This window comes from Ovis aries, chromosome X, assembly GCF_016772045.2.
Source record: "Ovis aries strain OAR_USU_Benz2616 breed Rambouillet chromosome X, ARS-UI_Ramb_v3.0, whole genome shotgun sequence".
In the NCBI taxonomy this organism is placed as follows: domain Eukaryota; kingdom Metazoa; phylum Chordata; class Mammalia; order Artiodactyla; family Bovidae; genus Ovis; species Ovis aries.
In genome coordinates, this window is record NC_056080.1 from 50,714,959 (window position 1) to 50,729,044 (window position 14,086).

The 14,086-nt window shown below is 45.8% G+C and overlaps 1 long non-coding RNA gene across 1 annotated transcript; it reads right to left on the minus strand.

Moving 5' to 3' along the window:
- Positions 1–1,325: 1,325 nt before the first annotated feature.
- LOC114111230 (uncharacterized) lies at positions 1,326–5,907 on the minus strand. Its single transcript, XR_009598823.1, has 2 exons — positions 5,465–5,907; positions 1,326–1,870 (listed from the first exon to the last, which is right to left on the minus strand). It is a non-coding gene; the product is annotated as an uncharacterized LOC114111230 (long non-coding RNA).
- Positions 5,908–14,086: the final 8,179 nt, after the last annotated feature.

Consider the following 14,086-nt stretch of genomic DNA (forward strand, 5'->3'; position numbering starts at 1 on the left):
TGTTGCGCCAAGTAGCGCCATCCCGCTTCTCCCCCGCCCTTCGCCGTTGAAAAAACGCGACGAGGCCTTTTGCCTCAAGAAGTAGTGTATATTTTTCTTTGCCTGCGCTACTTGGCTGCTTCAAACTGCATCTGAGCCCTTCAGACAGCCCTTTGTGGAAACTTTGAACAAACCCATTGGCACTTAAAATTACAATAAAATAATACTAGCTGCTCTATTGAATAATAGGGGAGGGAGTGAGCTCCCTTGTCTTGCTTCTGATCCTAAAGGAAATGCTTTATTTAAAAAGAACTTTATTATAACAGTGAGTTTTGACTTGAAGATATTCATGTTAAGTGGAAATGAAAATCGCTCAGTCCTGTCAGATTCTTTAAGACCCTTTGGACTGTGTAGGCTGCCAGGCTCCTCTACCCATGGGATTCTCCTTTCAAGAATATTGGCGTGGGTTGCCATTCCTTCTGCAGCGGTTCTTCCCAACCCAGGGACTGAACCTGGGCCTCCTGCATTGCAGGCTCTTACCATCCAAGCCACCTACAATAACAACATGACAGGGACAAGTGCTAAGCTAAGATCCTGCTGGGTAATTGATGCTGGACACCATCCAAGAAGCAGGTGGTATTACTGCCCTCATTTTTTGCCTTTGAGAACTGTGGCACACAGAGGAAGAATCAGCTGTCAAGGTTCTCCGGGTTCCTCCAGGAGTGTCCCTCTCTTCAGGTCTCAAGTCTGTCAGACTGTAGTTTGCACACTGGTTTGCAGGAAGCTTTCCTATCCCCAATAGAAGAATGAAATGAAATAATGGGAATGAGGGTAAAGTGAAAGTGTTAGTCGCTCAGGCCTGTCTGACTCTTTGAGACCCCCTGGACTGTAGCCCACCAGGCTCCTCTGTCCACGGGGATTCTCCAAGCGAGAATATTGGAGTTGGTTGCCATTCCCTTCTCCAGGGCATATTCCTGATCCAGGGATTGACCCTGGGTCTCACAGGGATTGCACTGAGGTCTCCCACATTGCTGGCAGATTCTTTACCATTTGAGCCTCCAGGGAAGCCCAAATGAATGTAAAACAGCCTGCAAAACTTTTTAAAATGTATAATAACATAGTGATTACAATAAGATGCTAAATGAAAAGGGAGGGTGCCACATAGAAAACAATTCATATACTGTATCAGTATCATGACACAACACAATTATAAAGTAAAGCACCTGGAACAAATCAGGTACTTTTCATTTGGTCTATATTTGACCAGATTTATATTGAGAACAGACTGCTGGTCATTTCTTGGTTGATAATGGAAATACTAGTGTAAGGAAAAACTCAGCAAAAGATACAGCACCTGTCCTTAGACAGTTCTATTTTATTTCCCATTCAGATAGGGAATCAGAGATGGGAAATATAGCTCTGGGGACTACCTGAGAGACAGCTGGACAGACAGCAGAATTTATTTTCACTTCTGAAGAATCTCATGGGCGCTTGCTGGGTACACAATATTGAGCTCTGCGGGTGGGGAGGAAAAGTAGATTTCATCACTCATGTCTCCTGTAATGAAAAGGGAAGCTATTAGTTATTAGGGGAAAGATGTTTGTGAATCACAGGTGTGAAAAAAGTCTTATATTCAGAATACATAAGGACTTTTAAAATTGCAAAGGACAAAATGTAGTGAAGGCAGACAGATCGTTTTGTCGGGAATTCAAGTGTGGAAGGAGAAACCAGAAAGTGGCAGCACCTGGGTATTTTCAAGGTGATGGACGTGGCCTCTTCCTGGTCATGGTGGTGATCACTGGAATTTGCCACGTGTCAGAGCGCAGAAAGCTTCATACCCAGAGACAAGCAGGCCAGGACTTTCCTGGTGGTCCAGTGGTTAAGAATCCACCTGCCATATAAAATTAATACACAGAAATCCCTTGCATTCCTATACACTAACAATGAAAAATCAAAGCAAAATTAAGGAAACAATCCCATTCACTATTGCAACAAAAATAATAAAATACTTAGGATTAAATTTACCTAAAGAAACAAAAGAACTGTATACAGAAAAAAATTAAAAAAACTGGTGAAAGAAATCAAAGATAACACAAATAGATGGAGAAATATACCATGTTCTTGGATTAAAGAATTAATATATTGAAATGATTCTACTACCCAAAGCAATCTATTGATTCATCAGTATCCCGAACTACCAGTGGTATTTTTCACAGAACTAGAAGAAATAATTTCAGTTTGTATGGAAACATCAAAGACCCCGAATTCCCAAAGCAATCTTGAGAGAGAAGTGTGTAACTTCAGGAACCAACATTCCTGACTCAGACTATATTACAAATCCACAGTCATCAAGATGGTATGGTACTGGCACAGAGACAGAAATCTAGATCAATGGAACAAAACAGAAAGTTCAGTGATAAATCCCTGCACCCATGAACACCTTATCTTTGACGAAGGATGCACAAATATCCAATAGCTAAAACACAGTCTGTACAACGTGTGGTCCTGGAAAAATTGGTCAACTATGTGTAAAAGAATGAAACTGGAAGACTTTCCAACACCATACACAAAAATAAACTCAAAATGGATTAAAGACCTAAATGCAAGACCAGAAGCTATAAAACTCTTAAGAGGGAAACATAGGCAGAACACTCTGTGACATAAATCACAGCAAAATCCTCTAGGATCCACCTCGAAGAGTAATGGAAATAAAAACAAAAATAAACAAATGGGACCTAATTAAACTTAAAAGCTTTTGAACAGTGAAGGATACTATAAGCAAGGTGAAAAGACATCCCTCAGAACAGGAGAAAATAATCGCAAATGAAACAACTGACAACGAATGAATCTCCAAAATATGCAAGCAGCTCATGCAGCTCGATACGAAAAAATGATCAACCCAATAAAAAGTGGGCAAGTGACCAAAACAGACATTGCTCCAAAGACATACAGATGGCTAATTAACACATGAAAAGATGTTCAGTATCACAGATTATTAGAAAAATGCAAATCAAAACCACAATGAGGTATCATCTCACACAGGTCAGAATGGCCATCATCAAAATGTCTACAAACAATAAATGCTGGAGAGGGTGGGGAGAAAAGGGAACATTATTTCACGGTTGATGGGAATGCAAACTGGTATAGCCACTATGGAGAACAGTGTGCAGATTCCTTAAAAAACCGGGAATAGAACTGCCATACGACCCACTGCTGGGCATACACCCCAAGGAAACCAGATTTGAAAGAGACATATGTACCCCAATGTTTACTGCAGCGCTATTTACAGTAGTTAGGACATTGAAGCACCCTAGCTGTCTATCAGCAGATGAATGGATAAGGAAGTTGTGGTAAATATACACAATGGAATATTACCCTGCTATTAAAAAGGAACACACCTGAATCAGTTCTAATGAGGTGGATGAACCTGGAGCCTGTTATACAGAGAGAAGTAAGGAAGAAAGAGAAAGACAAATACTTATATTAATGCATATATATGGAATTTAGAAAGGCGGTAGCAACGATTCTACATGCAGGGTAGCAAAGAAGACAGAGACCTATACAACAGACTTTTCAACTCAGTGGGGAAAGGGGAGGGTGGGATGATTCGAGTGAATAGCACTGAAACAGATACATTACCACATGTAAAATAGATGACCAGAACAAGCTCAAGGCATGAAGCAGGGCACCCAAAGCCGGTGCTCTGGGAAAACCCAGAGGGATAGGGTGGGGAGGGAGGTGGGACCCCCAGTTCGGAAATGGAGGGGACACATACATAACTGTGGTCGATTCATGTTGATATATGGCAAAAACCATGAAAAATTGTAAAGTATTATTCTCCAATAAAAATAAATTAATAATTTTTAAAAAAGAATCCACCTGGCAATGAAATAAGCCAGTGTTCAGTCCCTGGTCCAGGCAGTTTCCACGCGCCACAGAGCAACTAAGACTGTGTGTCACAACTCCTGAACCTGCCTTCTCCAACTACTGGAGCCACGAGCCTAGAGCTCATGCTCCGCGACGAGAAAGTCTCCGCATTGAGAAGCCCGTGCACCACCGCTAGAGTAGTGCTGCTTCTCCACAGCTAGAGAAAGCCCTCGTGCAGCAACGAAGACTCAGTGCAGCCAACAATAAACAAGAAAGAAAACCAGGCCGATCTTACTGTGTGTTCATTTGAAAACTCCAATGGTAGATACTGAAGCAGGTGCATCTCTATATTCTTTGAATAATCATATCTTGGGTGAAGCTAACAAAAATTACATCACAGGCTATATTAAAACTTTAGAGCAGCTTCCCAGGCACTGCTCGTTTCTAGAAACTACTTTTCTCAGAGAACTTACTTCGGAACTTTAGTAACTGGAACTGCAGCCTCCGGCACATTCAAGGGCAGGAAACGAAACACATTAGGAAGACACGGTTCAAATCCTATGAGTGGCCTGTGACCACAGGCTAGGATGAACACACATCCCAGAAAGAGTCTCTTCACATTTCAGTAACTGATCCTGTATTTCAGCCACTTAGTTCAGTTCTTTAGGGCCACTGCTGTCCCCTTAAACAAACACTTGGTGTGAAACATTTGGAAAATGACCTTAACCCAATACATTCCCAACCACTTTTCACATGTCACAAGGAGTGTCTCACAATGATATTTCATCACCTAGAAAACCAATTCTCAGATAAAGAAAAGAATTCACACACACCTTGTGAAGAAATACTGAGATTTTAGAAACTGACTCACAAGTAAACCGTGGATCAACATTCTTTCCTCTCTTCTCCCTCCATCCACCCTGAGAAATGAATATTTGGCCATGCTATCTGCTCTGCCCACCAAGTTTCTCATACTACACACGTGCTGTTAATAGTGAGCCTATACACAAAGGCATTAATACCAGTTAGATCTATAGAAGTCGGCTACCTGGGGGCAGGGAGGTGGCTAGGGCAATAAATTCCTCATCTCATTTCCTTCACCACCCCACCCCATTTCATTCCCTGCAGTCACTGGGCCCAAATGAAAAAATATATATATCATGCCAAATCTCTCTTTAAATCACCACTTCCTCAAGTGTCCTTCGTTATCTTACATGGCTTCTGAGGCCAGGGAACAGATTTTGCTTGAGATGAGTAAAGCTAGAGAGACAGCCCATTGGCCAGAGATTCTGTTTGGGAGGTGATGTCTCTCAGGGTACTGCTTCCCCACTGTGGTGAATAAAGTAAAAGTCATCTTATCTTGGATCTGGTACCCCATTTTTCAGATGTTAGCCACGAGATGGCGGGCTAGTAAGGTACTTGGATACTTGATCAATAGCCTTTCAGTTCAGTTCAGTTCAGTTGCTCAGTGCTGTCCAACTCTTTGTGACCCCATGGACTGCAGCATGCCAGGCCTCCCTGTCCATCACCACCTCCCAGAGCTTACTCAAACTCATGTCCACTGAGTCAGTGATACCATCCAACCATCTCATCCTCTGTTGGCCCCTTCTCCTCCTACCTTCAATCTTTCCCAGCATCAGGGTCTTTTCCAGTGAGTCAGTTCTTCACATCAGGTGTTCAAAGTATTGGGATTTCAGCTTCAGTATCAGTCCTTCTAATGAATATTCAGGACTGATTTTCTTTAGGATGGACTGGTTGTATCTCCTTGCAGACCAAGGGACTCTCAAGAGTCTTCTCCAACACCACAGTTCAAAAGCATCAATTCTTTGGCACTCGGCTTTCTTTATAGTCCAACTCTCACATCCATACATGACCACTGGAAAAACCATAGCCTTGACTAGACAGACCTTTGTTGGCAAAGTAATGTTTCTGCTTTTCAAATGCGGTCTACGTTGGTCATAACTTTTCTCCAAGTAGACTTTAAGGGAATTATATTACCCGGCATAACGGGAGTGGGCGGCGGTCGGCCTCCCATCCTCAGTGTGTGTGGAATAGAAGGGTTAAAGACCACAGAGAGGAGTCCTCCAGCGTCCTAGAGCCTAGCCGCCCTTCAGGGGTGAGGAGTTGGCGGGCCTGGTGTTGACGTCACAAAGATGGGACATTTACCCCTCCCTTCCTTGTAGAAGGACCTTCTTGTGTATTCCCTGGGTTGTAGTGGATTGAGAGGGAGCCTGGAATGGCCTGAAGACAAGTAGGTTCCTCCGCGGGGACGATGGCAGTAGGGCGGGGGGGATTCGGAGAAGAGGAGTTAGTGCCGGGTCCTCTCGACTGCGTGCCCGGAGGTCCTCTCTCAGCAGCTTGGAGGCTCGGAGGGACCATCCTTGCCAGAGTCGCAGGACGTTTCCTTCCACACAGATGACAGCTGGTGATGGTCGCCTCTTGGGATCGGACGGTGGGGGCCTCTCCCTGATGCCTGGTAGTTTGTGTTGTCGCCTGTCAACGTGAGGAGCAGCTCCTGTCACTTGCATGTTTTTCTACCAATTGTTACTAGTAACACACTAGGAAAGAGTAAAAGCAAACTATTAGAGACACTGGCTGTATTTCTACCGATGGCAATTGGGAGAGCACCACAGACCTGAAGATCAGACTGCCAGCAAGGTGGTTTTGCACTGTACTTCATTCCACAGAGAGTAGTAGAGAAGTGAGAGTGGGGACCTTTGCAGGTGGGAAAACATTTAGGGGGAAATCTCGTCGACAGAAGAGGAAATGATTATCTTTGTGACTAGCTAGTTTCAGGAGAACTGACTTTTAATCTCCATTCCGTCATGAGACAGAAAACAAGGAGTTGGATGGTCTGTGTCTGCCCTTTACTGACAAGGAGGAAGGTCTGTACTTGACTTTGTAGTCCGTAAACTCAGGAGTCACTGGATACTTTGGATGAGTCTTACCGAAGTCAGACAGGGAAGGGTGGTACTTTGCATTAAATCATTTTGGGGACATGAAAGTCTGCAGAGATTTCTTTACTGTGGCTTTTCTTAACAGCTCAGGTGAAGTTGAACTTTGTCAGCACGGTAAATATGAGCATCTTTCATGCCGGTCCCAGTAGACAAGTATAAAGGCAGAGAGGTTCAAACACCCCTCACCTTTTAAAATTGGATTATAATTGCTTTAAATGTTGTGCTAACTTTTGCTGTAGGACAAGGGTGAATCACCTATAAATATATACATATATCCCCTCCCTCTTGAACTTCTCTTCCACCCTCCAACCCCAGCCCTCTAGGTTATTGCTGCTGCTGCTGCTAAGCCACTTCAGTCGTGGCCGACTCTGTGCGACCCCATAGATGGCAGCCCACCAGGCTCCCCCGTCCCTGGGATTCTCCAGGCAAGAACACTGGAGTGCGTTGCCATTTCCTTCTCCAATGCATGAAAGTGAAAATGAAAGCCAAGTCACTCACTCGTGCCCGACTCTTAGCGACCCCATGGACTGCAGCCTATCAGGCTCCCCCGTCCATGGGATTCTCCAGGCAAGAGTACTGGAGTGGGATGCCATTGCCTTGTCTGCTCTAGGTCATTACAGAGCACCAAACTGAGCTTCCTGTGCTATACAGAAGCTTGCCGCTAGCTGTCTGTTTTACACATGGTAATCTGTATACTTCACTGCCACTCTCTCAATTCAATCTGTCCTCTCCTTGCCTGCTGTGTCCATAATTTTCTTGTCCATGTCTGAGACTCTAATCTTGCCCTGCTAATAGGTTCATCAGTACTGTTTTTCTAAATTTCACATATATGTGTTGATGTATATTTGTTTTTCTCTTTCTGATTTATTTCACTCTGTATACCAGGCTCTAGCTTCATCCAATTCACTAGAAATGACTCAAATTTGTTTCCTCTTATAACTGATTACTATTCCATTGTATACATGTACTACAACATCTTTATCCATTCATTGACAGACATCTACATTTCTTCCAGGTCGTGGATATTGTAGATACTGGTGCAAGGAACAGTTGGGTGCATGTGTCTTTCTGAATTACAGTTTTCTCAGGGCATATGCCCAATAGTGTGATTTCTGGGTCATATGGTAGTTTTATGGGCTTCCCTGGCAACTCAGCTGGTAAAGAATCCATGTACAGTGTGGGAGAACCCAGTTCAAATCCTGGGTCGGGAAGAACCCCTGGAGAAGGGATAGGCTAGTCACTCCAGTATTTATGGGCTTCCCTGGTGGCTCAGACAATGACGGATCTGCCTGCACTGCGGGAGACTGACTTCAGTCCCTGGGTTGGGAAGATCCCTGGAGGAGGGCATGACAACCCACCTCGGTATTCTTGCCTGGGGAATCCCCATGGGCAGAGTAGCCTGGTGGGCTACAGTCCATGGGGTTGCAAAGAGTCGGACACAGCTGAGCAACTAAGCACAGCACAGCACATGGTAGTTTTATTCCCAGTTTTAAAAGAAATCTCCATATTGTTCTCCACAGTGGCTGTATCAACTTTCATTGTCACAAAGAGTATAGGAGGATTCCCTTTTCTCCACATCCACTCCAACATTTATTGTGTGTCACTTTCTGATGATGACCGTTCTGACTGCTATGACAAGATACCTAATTGTGGTTCTGATTTGGATTTCTCTCACAATGAATGAGGTTGAGCATCTTTTCATGTTTTTGTTGACAGGTTCTGTTTTTACTCTGGAAGTAATCAACACTAGAACATCACTGCATAGTTCTTAAAAAGTTTGTTTTATTTTCTGGTAATCTAAATGAAGGCAGCAAAAAGGAGTCATTATCACAGAATAGGATCATCATCCTCTTCAATGAGGAAACTGAGTCACGGAGGGTGTAAGTAACTTGCCCAAAGTCACAGAAGAAATAAGTGGTGGGACCTTGATTCAAATCTAGGTATCTGTGGCTTCATCATCTCCCAGCTCAGCACCACACAGTGATGGTTTCCAGATCCACACATCAGGCTCAGCACTCTCTTCCTGACTACAGACTCCCCTAGTCACTGACAGGGCTGCAGGGAGACTGCACTCGACAAGTTCTAGGCAACTTCCGGGACACCGGAGATGCTTTCACTGGGAAGAGAAGTGTAAGACACACTGGGTCCCACAGGCCTCTACCCACCCCCTGGAGGGAGTGAGGAGCTACAGGAGGTTCCAAAGGGGGCTGTTTCTCTGAGAGACAGGCTGATGGACTGCCATTCTGCGTGCATGTGACAAGAAACCCTTGTTCCTTTGAGTTTATTTTTATTTACAGTTGACAATACAGACCACATGGTGAAAATACACAAAGCAGATATCTAAAAGCACGTGGATATATGGATAAGCAGATACATTCCCATTTTACTCATGGAATACCTGACAGTAAGACAGCCCTTCTTTGTAAAAGAATATTCTCCTAGACTAAAGCAATGAAACAGGAAATTTGTCTTTTTCTTAATTATTAGTCTCATTCCTCCTATCACAGATGAGGCATCATGGGCACAGAGAAGTTAGGTCAGCTCCCCCAAGTCGCTCTGATAGTACGTGTTTGAGTCCCCCAGGCAAGGAATATTCCACATGTCCAAACTGCACCCATCCCCCCGCTCCCCGCACAGCCGCACCTCCTTTACTGTTCCCTGACTCAGTGCAAGGCAGCCTTCTCCCCAGCTGCTTAGGCCAGAGATGCTTAAAGCCATCCTTGCCTGCTGCCTCTCTCTCACCACACTCTCAATCATCAAGCCTCACCTCTCTGCCTCCTAAGTCTAAGTAAGATTCTGTTCCTTTTCTCCATCAGCACAGTGAGTTCCCTAGGCCAGGTCACCCTTGTCTCTCTCCTTGACAAGTACCAGCAATCCTAATGCTTTCCAACACATGGTCTGTCCTGCTGCCTGAGGAAGGGAAGCTTTCTTCAGTGCAATCTGGGCATGAAACCCCTGCTCAAAATTCTGTATGGGCTGCCTGCTGCTCTTAGGATAGTGTCCAGCCTCCTAGACGAGGTGCAGCAGGACTTGTCTGCTCCCAAATGCCCAATCTTCACCAGACACCCTCCTTGTGCTCCATGCCCCACTTGATCTTCCAGCCACCCAGACCGCTCTCTGTTCATCACATGGCTGGTGTCCTCACACTCATACTCCCTAGCTGCCTCCCGCCCCCTATCAACCCCTCCCCACCCACCGACTTTACAATCTCACTCCTGCCTCTGCCTCCATCATAACATGCCCTTCCTCCCTCCTCGTCTGCCTGATTCCTTCTTAGGTTCAGCTGTCAGGCTCGGTAGAGCAATTTCCATTTTTCCTGGGGAGTACCTGAGATCTGATATTTTTACCAAATGGAAGGTGGTGGAGATTTCACTATGAATCCCTGCTGCACGATGAGCTGATGAGAAATGCAATCTGATGGCAGAGTTTGTCTGGGAAAGGCTTCCTTGCTAAGAATAGGATACAGACAGAAAAGCTCTCCTCTTGCTTTATATGGGCCCGTTGTTGTGTTTGAATATGGCCTTTTGAATTTGGTCACAGTGTTGGAAGCATAAAGGGATCCAGGGTGACCACCTGCTTCACAGTGAGGAGGGATAAGGCGAAGCATGGAAATATCAAAATGTCACTTTACGCTGTCTGTGACCCAGTACATGGAGCAGGACTTGAACCGCCCTACCCATACACTATGTTTTGCTGAGATTTTCACTCTCTCTCACTCTATAATGTTGAGTTCCTATTAGGACAAGATGAAGTACATTAACACGTCCTCCCTATGCAGGGGTTTGATTTACTAGTCCCTGTAGTCATCAGGGAGGCAAGGAGGAGCTGCCAGCTCTATGGGGACCCTCCTAGGGAATGTCACCACACCTTCTTGCAACTCCTCAGGTGTCTCCACCTGGTGCCATCAACCCATGGAGGGAACTGCCAGTTCCTGTGATGGCCAGTGGAGGGAGCAACCCCACTGCTGCCTCTTCCTGCTACAGATTCAACTCTGATGACTGACTTCCTTCACTACAACTCCTCTGAGCAGAACACCCCTAAATATAAAATGAAGAGTGTGCCTGTGGTATGTAAAGCCAATTAAATAGTTGGACACGACACCAGTTCCACCACCCCCACTGCAACCCCCACCCCAGCCAGAGGATGGAGTACAGTCTCAGGGGCTCTGGCATGCCTCCCTCCCCACTGACGTGTCCGTAATACAGGGTGCAGTGTAAATGACTCACCTGGAGCCTACTTATGGAGCTTGTGGGAGCCGGGCATGTGGGGTTTTATTCCCCACAGACCCAGGGGGTAAAGATGAACCCCAGCCTTCTCACAGACAAGGAAACAAGCTGAGAGAGCTTAGGTGGCTGATGCAGTAAAAGCTGGATCTGGGAGTCATGCCCTAGTTTCTCTTGAGTGCAAAGCCAGTCTTCTCTGCACTCACAACAACAAACCACAAGTGTGGCTAGTGTTTCAGTTACTGAGATGCAGATCTTGTTCCATGAGAGGAGAGCCACCAATGTCCCTGTCTCCTGTGCACTTGTGAAACACAGGTACCCAGTAGGGCAAAGCCACCCTGAAAGGTCCTAAGCCCCTTTGTGTGTACGCCTTAGGAGGAGCTGCCTTGCAGCCAAGAAACTGGAGTCCCCTGGTAGGGAAGGGTTGCTACAGAGGCAACGCCAAGCAGGACTTTAACTTCCCCTGCGGGGAGGCACTCTGCCACATCAGAGAGGCTTTGCAACCAACCCCAGCCCCAGTTATGTCTCCACCAGTCTCACTCTATTCATCAAGTGTAAGGAATTGGGGAGGGCGGTCCTCAGATGGTGAAGGAATAGGACGGGGAGACCACTTTCTCCCCCACAAATTCATGGAAAGAACATTTGAATGCTGAGCAAATTCCACAAAACAACTTCTGAATGCTGGCAGAGGACATCAGGCACCCAGAAAGGCAGCCCATTGTCTTAGAAAGAAGGTAGGACAAAATATAAAAGATAAAACGAGAGACAAATGAGGTAGGGACAGAGATCCATCCCAGGAAGGAAGTCTTAAAAATGAATTTTCCGAACACCAGGAAACACTCCCACCGAGGAGTCTGTGGCGAGCCTTGGAACCACAGAGGGCAACGTAACCGGGAGGGAAAATAAATAAATAATTAAACCCCACAGATTACATGCCTAATGGCAACTCCCAGAGGAGAAGCAGCGCAGACGCTCACATCCGCCACTAGCAAGGGGGAACTGTTCAGGGAAGCACGGGCTGCATTGCTTAGGGTAAGGAGCAGGCCTGAATGCCCTGAGGGCAATCTGAGGGAACTAACTTGAGATAGCAACCCAGAGTGTGGGCTAGCCATCCCCTGCAAGCCCTAACCTAAGACACCGCCAGGCCTGCTCACAGAACAAAGGACTGAGCAGAGCTAGCTGGCTGCGGACCGGCACATGCCCTGCCGGAGACAGGCAGGCGAGGGCAACCAGACCCAGAAGGGGGCAATCGCTGCCCTAGAGAGACATCATCTACCAAACTGTAAGCAGGCTTTCTTGCTAACCAAGACTTCTTGGGATTTTGGACGGTGGACATCCACCGGGAGGGTTGCAGCCAGAGATCAGCTCCCCAGAAGAGACACACGGCACATCTGAGAAGGCACGCTGGTTGTACACCCAGAAAACTGAGCAGGTGGGAAGGGAGAGGCGATAAGATGCAGCCCTCAACTGGGGGCGACTGCGCTTGCCAGGCACCTGGTCACCTGAGTTGCTCGGACCAGGGAAGGGTACAAAACATAGTACGCATTTGTGAAGCACCTGAGAACCGGAACCTGAGCGGCTTAGACCTGGGACGTGCATGCAACCCAGGGCCCACCTCAGACAGTTCCTGGCAGAGCAGCCTAGAGCCTGAACAGTGTAGACTTGGAAAGTACACACACCATGAGCAGGGGCAAACCCAGTGTGGCCTAGACACTGCGCACACTCCCCACACAGGCCAGTGGTATTTGTTTGCAGTGTTCCTCCCTCCCCACAGCACGACTGAACAAGTAAGCCTAGAAAAGGGATCACCACCTTGTGTCAGGGCGGAAATTAGACACTGCAGAGGCCAATACACAGAAGAAGCTGAAATAAACAGAGGGAACCACTTTGGAAGTGACAGGTGAAATAGATTAAAACCCTGTAGGTTTTTATAGATCTTGAGAAGTATAAGCCAGATCAAGGAACTATCTGAAAATGAACTGACCCCACACTGTCCACAACAACACCAGAGAATGACCTAAATATATTTTTACCATTATCATTTTTAATTTTTTTAAAAATTTTAAGTCTTCTATTATTCTTTAATTTTCATTTTTACAACCTACTATTACTTTGAAAAAAAAAAAAAGATCCTATTTTTAAAGCAAACTTCATATATATATGGGCTTCCCTGGTGGCTCAGATGTTAAAGCGTCTGCCTGGAATGTGGGAGACCCGGGTTCTATCCCTGGGTTGGGAAGATCCCCTGGAGAAGGAAATGGCAACCCACTCCAGTACTCTTGCCTGGAGAATCCCATGGAGGGAGGAGCCTGGTAGGCTACAGTCCATGAGGTCACAAAGAGTTGGGCACGACTGAGCGACTTCACTTTCACTTTCTTTCTTTCATATATATATATATATATATATTATAATTTTTGTGACTTTGTTTTTTTTCTTCAATATTGTATTTTTGAGAATCTAACCTCTACTCTAGATTTTTAATCTTTGACTTGAGTATTTCTTATCAATTTTGTACCTTTAAGAACCCAATCTTCAGTACCCGTTTTTACTTGGGATTTAGATTACTGGCTGGATTGCTCTCTCCCCCGTTGGACTCTCCTTTTTCTCCACCAGGTCGGCTCTATCTCCTCCCTCCCCCTGCTCTTCTCTACCCAACTCTGTGAATCTCTTTGTGTGTTCTGGGCTGTGGAGAACACTTAGGGGACCGATTATTGGCTAGATCTGTCTGTCTCCTGTTTATTCCCCCCTTTTATCCTCCTGGCAACCTCTGTGTCCTCCCTCACTCTTCTCTTCTCTGTGTAACTCCGTGAACATCTCTGAGGGATCCAGACAGTGGAGAGCACATAGGCAAGTGATTCCTGGCTAGCTTGCTCTCGCTCCTTTTGATTTCTCCTCTTATCCTCCTGGTCACCACTATCTCCCTCCCCCCTCTTCTCTTCTCCATGTAACTCTGTGAACCTCTACGGGTGTCCCTCACTATGACACTTTTCATCATTAACCTAGATGTTTTACCATCGGTGCTGTATAGATGGAGAAGTCTTGAGGCTACTGTAAGAATAA